We start from the raw sequence: 13,708 nt of genomic DNA, 5'->3' as shown, positions 1-13,708 counted from the left end.
GTTGCATTAACATTTTAAGTTAAATCAACTTTAAAGTACAAGTAATATCAACTCGTAAGTTAAACCAACTTAAAAGTACAAGTCATTTTAAACTAATTTTATTGTCGTGAGGTGAAATGAAAAGTAGTTTTAAGTTGATTTAACTTAAAATTTTAAGGCAGCTACTGAACTTACGTTTTTAAGTTGAAACTGGTAAAAACTTTTTACAGTGTAAATACTATCTAGTATGGTAAAGCTAAAGGCTACTTTAGTAGGTTAAAGCTTTATAGTTGTTACAGTGGCAACTGAATGCTAAAAACAAACTGTTTTGATCAATTTGGCATCAGATTTTGGGCAAATGCATTGATTTAATTTATTAGCTTTATTATCTTTAGACTTCTAAATACTATCTACTACCCTTACGGAAATCATTTGTTATACGAAAATTTTATTATAGTAAAAGTGTAGTAACCATGTTTTTTGGCAGATTGATTGTATAACCAGTTTTTTTTTTCTTCAATTAGGCATCAGATTTTTAGCAAATCAATTAGCTTAGTTGCTTCAAAGGCATTTGAACATTGAAAAAAACTAGATGATTTCTCCAATTAAACACCAGATTTATAGCAATTTTATAGAATTTATAAGCTTTATTAGCTCTAGCCTAATAAATACTACCTATAGGCTAAAGGCTAAAAGGTAAAGGCTAGTAAAGCAACTGGCATGTTGAACATTGAAAATAATTATATTTTTTTGACTCAGCACTAGATTTTTTGGCAAATTGATAATAATTAGCTTAAAATACTACCTAAAAATACTATATAGTATGGTAAAGCTAAATGCTAAAACAAACTATTTTGAATTGGCACCAAATTTTTAACATTTACAAAGACTAATAAATAGTGTAATAAATGTAGTTAATACATTAACTAATGTTAACAAATGACATCTTATTATAAAGTGTTACTATTAGGTTTATTAGCTTTAGTCTTTTAAATACTATCTACCCTTGCAAAAATTAATTTTGTTTTATTACAGTAAAAGTTGAGTAACCAATTTTTTTATTTTTTTTTGGTAGATTGGTTGCATAACCACAATTTTCTTCAATAAGGCATCAGATTTTTAGCAAATTGATTAGCTATTCTGATAAAGCAGAAGTTCTTTCATTTGCATTTAAACATTAAAAACAATCTGATTTCTTCAATTAGGCACCAGATTTTTGGCAAATTTCTAGAATAAATTTATACGCCATCTCTAGCCTCTTAAAGGGGTCCTATTATGCACTTTTACAAAGTCTTTATTTTGTTTTAGGGGTGTACTAGAACATGCTCTTATGCATGGTGGTTCGAAAGACGCATTATTTTTCACATATTGTCATTTAAAAGTGAGAGTTGCAGCCCACGACTGATGTTATTGTTGTCATTTTGTGTTTTGGTCTGAGGCTCCACCCTCCAGCTATCTACCAATCACGAAGTCAGTAGAGTTTCGTCCTCCGGGTTGCCAGCTCTGCTCTAGTTACAGCTGCAGCTACGAACGTGTCGGATAAAACATGTATAACGTTACGAAACCTAAAAGACCTCGTTATGAATCCGAAATACGTCGTGACAAAGTCCGAAATAAAACAAGGATTTGTATAGGAGATGCCTTTGAAAGATGGAGACAGCTGAAAACGGAGAAGAATTTGAAGACAGACGCTAATGTTGATAATTTTCTCCTGGACAGGTAAGATTCATCTATGTTTGGCTAACTTTGCTTCCGTAAACAGTGGATTTTCCACGGTCGCCCGTGCTAAATGCGTTCATAAAAAGCTTTATATCGCACCACTAGCAGGGTATGAAAACAATCTATGTTCCGACTGAAATGTGGTATTACAGTACGTCTTTACGAAATATTTGGCTAATCGCCATTAGTAAATTTTTGCGATACATAATTACTTCGCATAATCTCTGGTGAAGCATAAACATAAATTACTGTGTATGACTCGTCACTTACCATTAGAAGCTCCTTGTAGCAGCCTACGTTCCTGCTGGATCCTGCAGCTTAGCTGGCAACCTCGAGTCAGGGGGGGAGCGGGAAGGGAATACATCGTTCTACAGTATTTTGAAAGTGATTGCAGTACCAGTTTTGGCCACAATCCTACATACGGTTCCTTTAAGAGTGCCAGGATAATTTTAATATAACTCTGATTGCATTCGTCTGAAAGAAGGAAGTCATATACACCAAGGATGCATGGAGGGTGAGTAAATAATACGCTACAGCAGCTCCAGCATAAGGTTAGTGAAGCAATTGACACTGCATGATGAATAAATCTCTTACCACACACTGCACACGTCTACGGCGCGGCTCCGACGCGGCAACCAATGATCGTCACTCTAATCAATGCTTGTGTTTACATCAGCTGCAGCTCTGCATGTGTTTCGACCGTCTATACCACACATTAACGACACGACTCCAGCATGGCTACCGGAGCAGTTTACGGACACTTTAGTCCATGCTCGCATTTATACAAGCTGCCCTGCAGCTCGCTAAAGCATCCCAGAAGCGGCTGTCCATGCACCATCACTAAAGTTAGGCGAATCCCCCACCTCGTCCCTCCCTAACTGCCAATGATTCAAATTTCCGTAGGCGGGATTTATTTGAATGATATTCTAATTGTGACATCATAGCATCCGGAAAACAAACGCTGTAGTCCAAAGGAGCGGTTTGTTGTAGTTCTTGAAAAGGGATTTTTTAAAAACGAAATATCTCCCTTTGGAATGAACTTTGAGATTTGTAGAACTTTGTAGATGCTTTTATGCCCAAACATACACACCACACACTGACTAAAATTCAAAAAGCGAAAAAGCATAATAGGACCCCTTTAACTAGTACATAGGCTATTCAGCACAGCAAATTTGTAATTATTAGCTTTATTAGCTTTAACCCCCATATACTACCTAGTATGGTAAAGTTAATTGATAATTTAGTTGGCTAAAGCAAATGCACCAGATTTTTGTCAAATATATGAATTTTTTCATTTTATAAAATTACTTTTATTCCTTTTTTTATGTTTAAAATTCAGATAAGCATGTTTAAGTAACCATCTGGGTATATAAGTGCAAGTATTTGCAATAATCTTATCCTTTAGGACCTTTATCCTCCCCAGAAATCCTCTCTCTCTCTCTCCCCTCTTCTCACTCCCAGCTATGTACAGATGGGTCTTTGACAGGTCTACAGCTGTTCCCCTAATTGTTCATTAAGTGTTCTATTGATTCCCTGATTCGCAGTACATGTGTGTTTCAGACTGGCTCTGGTCTGAAGAGGCAGACCCGCACATCCAGCCCCTGAGATGACAGAACCGGCTCAAGCCGAAAATGCAAGCTGTCACTTTCGATCCAGCCTGTTCCCCTCTGAGGACGTGTCCAGGATTGCCTCTGATCACCTGCTAGCTTTTTATTAGCTAAACTTTTAGCATCAATCAATTAAAGTGGGGGCAGTAGCATGAAAAAATATTTAATTCCTTGTTAGGCCAACCCGCGCCTCAGATTGCACCTGGCTGTTGGGAAAGGCTTTACGTGAGTGTTATCAGTTGCGATTACATGGCGTTTACGTGCCGCGTTCGGGGAGGGCTAAAGCAAGATGGCGTGCATACGGCTTCCCCATGTAGAGGACGGAGAGAGAGAAAGAGAGAGAAAGAGAGAGAGAGAAAAAAAATAGCTCTTGCTCATCCCCGCCGTCGACTCGAGGCAATTTTTAAAGAGATAAGATCATCTCCAATTGTGGATTGTGGCAGTCAAGCTGGTCTCTCCTCGGGCTGATCCAGATTTAATCTCCAGACAGGGCAGATCAGAAACACGGACGCCCTCACAGGCTGACCATAAATCTCCTGCCTAACAAATAGACCCTGATAAAACTGTAAAAGTTATTTAAATTCTCCTAATGGACAGATTTATCCATCCTGGTGCTCTCGGCACGCCGTGCTCAGTCAATGCTCGGCGCAGCCTCTTTGACAAAGTCATCCTTTCCTATTTCATCTTTGCCGATAAAAGAACATGTGAACAAGATTAAAAACAGACACACGCTCTGGGAAGAAAGGAGATGTATTTCTCTTGTAAAGCTGAGAGAAAGACATAGGACATTACAGGGCGTCATTTTCCCCTCAATGGGTTTGTAAGAGATAGCAATTGCAAATGTGGTCAAGAATAGAAATGAAAAATGTCCTCAACAGACAGGAAGCGTTTACGTCTCAGTCTACAATTTGCCTTTAAGATTGGATGTACTTGGACTAAGTCAGTTAGTGACTTAGCGGTCGGTGTGTATCTGTATGTGTGGACAGGACTCTAATGCCACTGAGGGACTGATAATGTTCTCTGTAAAACACAATCACTCACCCCCGCCTCCTCTTTAGATAAGTCTCCAGGACCCCAATCAATACTGCACAGCCCGGTGACTTATCATCTTGTTCTGTACGACATAACCACACCTGTTTTGTAATAATGGATTACCAGTGGGATGGTGGTAATCCAGTGGTTAAGGAACTGGGATCGTAACATAAACGTGACTGGTTTGATCTAGTGAAGAGACAAAGTGCTTAACCTTAGACAATTATTCCTAAAGTTTATGCTAAATGAAAAAAGGGAAAATGCACTGCAAAACCAGTCTTAAGTAGCACGGGTATATTTGTAACAACAGCCAAAAATACATTGTATGGGTCAAAATTATCGATTTTAAGTTGTTAGGATATTAAGTAAAGATCATGTTCCATGAAGATATTTTGTACATTTCCTACTGTAAATATATCAAAATTTATTTTTTGAATTGCTAAAAACTTAATTTGGACAACTTTAAAGGCGATTTTCTCAGTATTTAGATTTTTTTTTTTTGCACCATCAGATTTTCAAATACACTCTTAAAAATAAAGGTGCTTTAAAAGGTTCTTCACAGCGATGGCATAGAAGAACCATTTTTGGTTCCACAAAGAACCATTCAGTCAAAGATTCTTCAAAGAACCGTCTGTTTCTTACCTTTTTAAAATCTCAAGAACCTTCTTTCGCCACAAAGAACTTTTTGTGAAACAGAAAGGTTCTTCAGATGTTAAAGGTTCTTTATGGAACCATTTAGACAAAAAACTTTCTTCTATGGCATCGTGAAGCACTCCTTTTTTAAGCGTTTAGTTGCATCTCGGCCAAATAGTGTCCTAAATCTCAATTTCTAAAATTGATCCTTATGATTGTTTTTGTGGTCCAGGGTCACATATTATTAGAGTGGGCTAGTTTAGTTTTAATAAGGATAGTTCACCCAAAAGTGAATATTATGTTAATATTTATTTATGTTAATGTTGTTCCAAAGCTGTATAACTTGCTTTCTTCTAAAAAGACAGAAGGAGATATTTAGAAGAATGTCTAAGCTGTTTTTTCTATGTAATGATAGGTCACCGTAAGTAAAGATTATGTTCCATGAAGATATTTTTTAATTTCCTACCGTTAATATATCAAAACTTTATTTTTGATTAGTAATATGCATTGCTAAGAACTTAACTTTGGACAACTTCAAAGGTGAATTTCTCAGTATTTTGCTTTTTTTTTTTTGCACCCTCAGATTCCAGATTTTCAAAGAAGAAAAGGTGCTTTAAAATGTTCTTCACAGCGATGCCATAGAAGAACTATTTTTGGGTCCACAAAGAACCTTTTGTGAAACAGAAAGGTTCTTCAGATGTTAAAAATTCTTTATGGAACCATTTAGACAAAAAAGGTTCTCCTATGTCATCGTGAAGCACCCTTATTTTTAAGAGTGTAGTTGTATCTCGGCCAAATAGTGTCCTAAATCTCAATATTAAAAAATTGACGCTTATGACTGGTTTTGTGGTCCAGGGTCACATATTATTAGAAAGGGTTAGTTTAGTTTAATAAGGATAGTTCACTCAAAAATGAATATTATCTTAATATTTATTCATGCTAATGTTGTTCCAAAGCTGTATAACTTGCTTTCTTCCATAAAAGACCGAAGGAGATATTTAGAAGAATGTCTAAGCTGTTTTTTCTATTTGATTTCTAATTTCTATTTTTTCTAATGATAGGTCACCGTTCTATACTATTTTAGTATTTATTAATATTTTGAAATAATCTTAGCGTTTTAATTTTTATATTTAATGGTAATTATTAAATATTTGTGGTAATTTTAGTACTCCAATTTTATTTGAGTTAGTTGTCAAGGCATTTCTAATTTCCATTCAAGTTTTTTTTAAGTTTATGTTTTTCATCTAATATGTGACCCTGGATGACAAAACCAGTCTTAAGCAGCACAGGTATATTTGTAGCAATAGCCAAAAATACATTTAATGGGTCAAAATTATAGATTTTTCTTTTATGCCAAAATCGTCTCGGGTTACTTGTGTAACCCATGTTCTCTGAGTAGGGAACGAGACGCTGCGTAGAAGCTTACGCATTGGGAAACACCCCTGGTGTGACGATTGTCTGAAGCCCTATAGAATCACGCCAATTCATTGGCTGATGGCGCGAAGCTCCACCTCACGCAATACGTGACCTACCTAGATAGCGCGCGCGCCATCTTATTCCTCAGATTTTCCTATCGAGGAAGCCGGAAGAGCGTGGGGAGCTTGGCAGCATACGCAGCGTCTCGTTCCCTACTCAGAGAACATGGGTTACACAAGTAACCCGAGACGTTCTCTTTCATAGGTTCACTCAACGCTGCGTAGAAGCTTACGCATTGGGAACGGTATACCACACACGCCAAGCTAACACGCTGCCAAAGATAGACCCTAACAAGGCCATAACCCTAACACAGCTGGCTCAAGCGGAAAGAACCCGGGAGCCAGGAGCTGTGCTAACATCCAGGTTATAAAACCTGACAAAAGTATGGGGAGAGGACCAACCTGCCGCCATACAGATATCCTCCAGAGGAACTCCTCGAAACAAAGCCAGGGAGGAAGCCACTCCCCTGGTAGAATGAGCTCTAATGTCCAGAGGTGAAGGCAACCCGCGCACCTCATAGGCCATAGAAATCGCATCCCTAACCCAATGGGATATTGTGTGTTTTGAGGCGGCTAGCCCTCTGCGGCCTGCCCCAAAACACACCAGCAGCTGCTGAGACTTACGCCACTGACTAGAGCGGTCCACATACGCCTTCAGCGCCCTGACAGGACAGAGTAAATGAAGACTGCTGTCCTCACTCAAAGAAGAGGGAGAAAAAGCCTGCAGTACTACCACTTGCGAACGGAAAGACGTGGAGAGCACTTTGGGGACATACCCCGGCCTAGGCCTAAGGATAGCCTTGACTAGACTGGGTGCAAACTCAATACAGGACTCATCTACACAGAGGGCCTGCAAATCCCCGACACGCTTTAAAGAGGACAACGCTAATAGCAAAGTAACCTTTAATGTCAGAATCCTCTCTGGAGCCGACTCTAAAGGTTCAAAGGGGGGCTCAACTAGCCCCTTCAGGACAACAGAAAGGTCCCAAGAAGGGAAACTAGGAGGACGAACTGGCCTCAAGCGCTTAACTCCACGCATAAAGGAGGAGACCAGACGGTGTCTACCCAACGGGACATCGTCAGAATCCCTCCGGGCCGCAATAGCCGCCACATAAACCCTCAAAGTGGTAGCGGCCGCTCCAGCTGAGAGCTTTTCCTGCAGAAACTCCAGCACTGAACCGACCGGGCAGTTAACTGGGTCTACAGAATGAGCCAAACACCACGACTCAAAAACCTTCCATTTGGAGGAATAAAGCCTCCTAGTAGAAAGGGCCCTAGCGCTACTAATAGTCTCTCGGACTCCATCCGAGAGACTCACGTCTACTGGCAGCCCCTGATCGGCCACACCCACAACTTCCAGATCTCTGGACGAGGGTGCCAAATTTTGCAGTGGAGCTGACTCAGCAGATCCTTCCTGATTGGAATCTCCCACGGTTCGCCCTCCAGTAGGGAGATCAACTCCGAGAACCACGTCTGGGACGGCCAGAACGGGGCTACTAGGAGGAGACGTGCGCCGCACGTCCTCACTCTGCCCAAGACCGCAGGGATGAGCTTGACAGGAGGGAAGGCATAAAGCTTCCTGTCTGGCCAGGGATGCGCTAGCGCATCGATCCCCAGAGGGGCAGGATGAGAAAGGGAGAACCAAAGGGGGCACTGGGACGACTCCTGAGACGCAAAGAGGTCCACCTCTGCCGCGCCGAAACGCTCCCAAATCTGAGCCACCGTCCGGCGGCTCAGCATCCATTCCCCTGACCTGATTTTCTGTCTCGACAGAAAATCCGCTGCCAGGTTCAGGACCCCCGGAACATGAACCGCTCTCAGGGACAGAAATTTGTCCTGAGCCCAAAGGAGGAGATGGCGCGCATGCCTGTCCAGGGTGCGCGACCGAGAACCTCCCTGGCGGTTGATGTGTGACACCACTGCCATATTGTCCGTCCTGACGATGACATGAGAGTGCGACAGGAACGGAAGAAAATGAACGAGAGCCAGAAAAACTGCTCTGAGTTCCAGACAGTTTATGTGCCAAGTGAGGCACTTGCCCGTCCACAGACCCCAAGCCGGTCTGCCCTCGAAGACCGCGCCCCAACCTGAAAGGGAGGCATCCGTCGAGATCATCTGGCGACGGCATACTACTCCCATACTCACTCCTGTCTGGAGGAAGATGGGGTCTCGCCACACTGAGAGGGCGCGGAGACAAGCGCCAGACACCCTCAGAAGACGGAGAGACGGCCAGGATGGGCGTATCCCCACTGACTTCATCCACCATAGGAACGGCCTCATGTGGAGCAGTCCCAAGGGAAGGACTGGGGAGGCCGCTGCTAACAGGCCTAGGACCCTGCGGCATAGACCTACTGACACGTGACGGCCTGGCCCGAAGCGGGCCGTGCACGATTTGATGCTCTCTACTCGAGCGGGAGCCAAACGGGCCCGCATCGCAGTAGAGTCCAGACACACTCCCAAAAACGTGGTCTGTTGAGAAGGAGTAAGCACGCTCTTCTTGTCGTTCAACCTGAGACCTAGAGCGCGAAGGTGGAGAAGAAGAAAGTCTCTGTGACAGCTCACCTGCTCTTTGGAGTTGGCCAGGATGAGCCAGTCGTCCAAGTAATTGAGGATTCGGATCCCCTGGAGCCTCAGCGGGGCCAGAGCGGCATCCATGCACTTGGTGAATGTCCTCGGGGCCAAAGCTAGACCGAAAGGGAGGACCTTGTATTGATACGCCTTTCCCCCAAAGGCAAACCTTAGGAACTTCCTGTGTCTCCTGACAACCTGGATGTGGAAGTAAGCATCCTTCAAGTCTACAGTGACAAACCAGTCCCCTTCCTGGACCTGGGAAAGAATGCTCTTGAGCGTCAACATTCTGAACTTCCCTCTGTAAAGAGAATAATTGAGTCTGCGTAGATCCAAAATGGGACGCAGGCCTCCATCTCTTTTCGGTACTAAAAAATATTGGCTGAAAAAGCCTAGGTTTAGTTCCGAAGAGGGAACCTCCTCTATTGCCCCCTTGAGCAGAAGGGAGGAAACTTCCTGTTGCAGGACAGAAGCCTCGTCTGCGCTGTTCACTGCAGTAAGAAGGACCCCATTGAAACGGGGAGGGTTGCGAGCAAACTGGAGCGTATAACCAAACTGGATTGTACGAAGAACCCAGGGTGACACTCCTGGCAGATCCTGCCATGCTCCAAGGAATGTTGATAGGGGTAGCAGAGCGGGGCAGTCCAAGGGGGATACCAGTTCTGGGTCCCCGCTGTGGGCGTCCCTTAGAAGGGGAGGACATGCGGCCAGCCGCGGCTGAGGAGAGCACATAGCGTCCTCTAACGCGGGGACGTGGCTTGATGAAGCCACAATGGGAAGGGCAGGGAAAGTCGGTGCGGGGGGAAAGCTCTGGGCGTCCCTCACCGCGCGAACAATGCCTGCAGCTTGCAGCGGCCCTGAGGGGAGAAAACCGGAGGTGTCTCCTACCTTCAACGACCGCCACACAGGAGGAATGGCCTGCTGACCTTGAAGCGCACGAAGCGGCAAGGACTGCGCAGTTGGTGGAGGAGAGCATACTGGGGACGGACAGATACGCTTCAGCGGTCTGTCGCGATCCGACAGGACGGGGGAAGCTCTCCTCTTTCTGCCACACACATCAGGAGCGACCCGAGGAAGCCGCGGGAGGCTTCCCAGGGTGCTTTAGATCAATCCGCTTGCGAGGGCGCTGGCGAGACATAGGGCGACCACGGGCTCCCCAGACCGTGTATGGTGGGGGATGCGCCGCGTCACTAGCTCTACCAACTGGCTCCTTCCCCGGGGCCGGACGTTCCCTGGAGGATGAAGCGCTAGCCGACTCGCGCGAACGCCGTGGCATGAACTGCTTAAACGCAGCTGACTGCGTCTTAGCCGCCCTGAACTTATCCACGACGGTGGAAACCGCGTCGCCGAATAAGCCAGAGCTAGAGATAGGGGCATCGAGAAGGAAAACCTTTTCTTTTTCCCTAATCTCCGTGAGATTAAGCCACAAATGGCGCTCAGCTGCCACTAAGCCCGCCATATTGCGTCCAACCGCACGGGCTGTGTGCTTAGTAGCACGAAGAGCTAGGTCGGTAGCTCTGCGAAGCTCTTTAACCGCCTCGGGAGTCAAACCGTCACCTTCGTCCATTTCCTTCAACACCTCTGCCTGATAGGCCTGAAGAATGGCCATGGTGTGAAGAGCTGCGCCCGCCTGGCCCGCCGCCATGTAGGACTTCCCGATTAAAGCGGAAGTGGTCCTACATGGCTTAGAGGGGAGGAGAGGGTGGGACTTCCAAGAGGGGGCGGAGTTAGGCGAGAGATGCGCAGCCAACGTGTCTTCAACAGCGGGGACTGCAGCATAACCCTGCTCCACAGAACCGACAAGGTTGGTGAAGTCAGCGGCCGCCGCGTTAGTGAGACGTGAAGAAAAGGGCTGCTTCCATGACCTGGAAATCTCGTGATGCAGGTCAGGAAAAAAAGGCAGCTTACGTCTCGCCGGACGCGCCCCAGAGCTACAGAGAAAGCGCTCATCAAGCTTAGATGACTGGGATTCACGAGGTTCATCCGGCCAATCTAAGCTTAATTTCTCCGTAGCTCGCGTCAAAACATCAACCAGCTCAGAATAGGCTGGGGAAGGCCGCGCCTCCTGGCCGCTAGGCGGGAGAACGTCGGGCGCCGCGGATCCGAAGTCCTCAGAGTCGGAAGCCGCGGTAAATAAAACGTCTTCCAAGCCAAAGGAAACGAAATCTCGCGCCTCCGGGCTTGGTGCAAGACAGCCGCGAGAAAATACAACCGGAGAAACCGCGCGACGGCGCTCGGGCGAAGGAGGGAAAGAAAGTGAAAACTGCTCGCTCTCCATCGCCTCGAGCTCCACATCAGAACTCCAGGCCGCGGCTTCACGGAGGGAGGAGGCCTCCGGAGCTGCACGGCGGGAGGAAGCCGCGGATTCATCTCCAAAAACCGCGAGTCTAGCGCGCAAGGTTTTTAAAGTAAAATTCTCGCAGCATTTGCATGAAGAATTGCCATACAAAGCGTCGCGCGCATGGGCAAGGCCCATGCACTTGACGCACTTACCATGCTGATCATCACTCGACATGAGGCGAGAGCACGGAGGATGGCAACGGCGAAAATCCATATTCACTCACCGCTAGGAGAAGTATTTCCACTAATGCGGTCGCTGAAGTGAATATAATTCACGAAATCGTCGAATTGGGCTTACAGAAAAACCAAGAGAAGCGAACGCTTCTGAAGAGAGGAAAATCTGAGGAATAAGATGGCGCGCGCGCTATCTAGGTAGGTCACGTATTGCGTGAGGTGGAGCTTCGCGCCATCAGCCAATGAATTGGCGTGATTCTATAGGGCTTCAGACAATCGTCACACCAGGGGTGTTTCCCAATGCGTAAGCTTCTACGCAGCGTTGAGTGAACCTATGAAAGAGAACATTAAGATATAAAGTAAAGATCATGTTCCATGATGATATTTTGCAAATTTCCTACTATAAATATATTAAAACGTATTTTTTGATTAGTAGTATGTATTGCTAAGAACTTCATTTCGACAACTTTAAGGGTGATTTTCTCAATATTTCGATTTGTTTGCAACCCTCAGATTCCAGATTTTCAAATAGTTGTATCTCAGCCAAATATTGTCCTATTCTAACAAACCATACATCAATGAAGAGTTTTCAGATATATAAATGATGTATAAATCTAAAGTTAAATTTAAAAAAGACACTTCTGACTGTTTTTGTGGTCCAGGGTCACATACTTTATTTTATTTTATTTTATTTCAATTAACAACAACAACAAAAAATTAATAGCTTCAGTTAACAAAAACAATACTGCACTTTCATTTCAGTGTAGATAAATGACAGAATTGTTTTTTTGGGGTGAACTATTTATTTAAAGGGGACATTGGATGCCCATATTCCACAAGTTGGTATGATTCTTTAGGGTCCTCGTGAAATATCTGCAACATTTCAACTTTGGTTAAATTTCTTCAATGGTCGTGTAAAACAACACCCTTTTTACCTAGTCAAAAACAGCTCTGTTCACAGCGACTCATTTCAGTGCATGCCTCTTTAAATGCTAATGAGCTACTGCTCACCCCGCCCCCCTCCTCCGTTTTTTGTGTATTTGGTGTCCTAACTAGCCACAACGGCAACACATGAAATTTTTTTAGAAACGTTTTTTATTTCTGCGACGTTACAACTGGAACAACAAAAACTATATGACAGTGATGATCTCAAATAATAATTATATGTGCTTTATTTAAGCAATAAGGTACGAGAGGCCGCGCTGTATCCGCTTCGCGTCGTGCCTAACAACACCCTTCAGCCGTGATTTATTCACGATACAGCACGGCCTCAAGTACCTTATTGCTTTTATAAAACGGTTACCACACAATAAAAATATTAATATCAAAAATATATATTAATTTATATATATATTAGGTTGTACGTTTTCATGAAGTAATATCATTAACTACCTTCCGCTGTAAAAAGTAGTCCCTAACTGCTAAAGCTTTGTTTACGTTGCTAAGGGTGGTTGCTAAGGAGGTTCAATGATACACAAAACCGTTGAGTGAAGCGGTCGTAGCAGTGCCGTATCATGAATACGACACAGCTGCTGACCAATCAGAATTGAGGAATGGAACTAACCGTTTTATAATCAAAGTTAAATCTGTCTAATGTAAGTTTGATTATCATTTTGAGTGACCTAATAGCCATTCTGAAAGCAATAACAGATAGTTTACCTCAGATCATGAAAATATATTAAAGCAAAGGTGTGCGTTAAAAATGTGAAATCAATGCAAACCAACAAGCATAGTTCATAACAAAAATGGCATCATTCACTCAGTATGTACATTTAATAACCTTAAAAAGATTTAATATTTATGAATTAGATTGTAAACATATACATTTCATTGTGAGTGCAGTTTGCTTTCAGAAAGAGCCCACCCACATGAGACATTGTTGTTGCTACAGCTTCTCGAGTGTGGAGAAAATGGCGGACAGCATGCAACTGGCTGATGGCGGAAATATGCTAATGAGAGTCCTTCAGCAGTCGTGGGCGGGGCCTGAGCAGTATGATGTCACACTCCTCAGAAAATCTAAACGGCTTGATAATTGAGAGTGTTTAGGTTTTTGTGGGGATAAAAAAAAAAGAAATGAATGGATTTTTATCATTGTAGGGTGGTTGTGTCCACACACTGCTAAGACACATTTATATGCAAACACCTTGTAAAGGTGAATTTTGAGAAACATAACACTACTAA

The sequence above is a fragment of the Garra rufa genome, chromosome 12, assembly GCF_049309525.1.
Source record: "Garra rufa chromosome 12, GarRuf1.0, whole genome shotgun sequence".
Taxonomy (NCBI): Eukaryota; Metazoa; Chordata; class Actinopteri; order Cypriniformes; family Cyprinidae; genus Garra; species Garra rufa.
Note: the sequence above shows the minus strand (reverse complement) of the source record.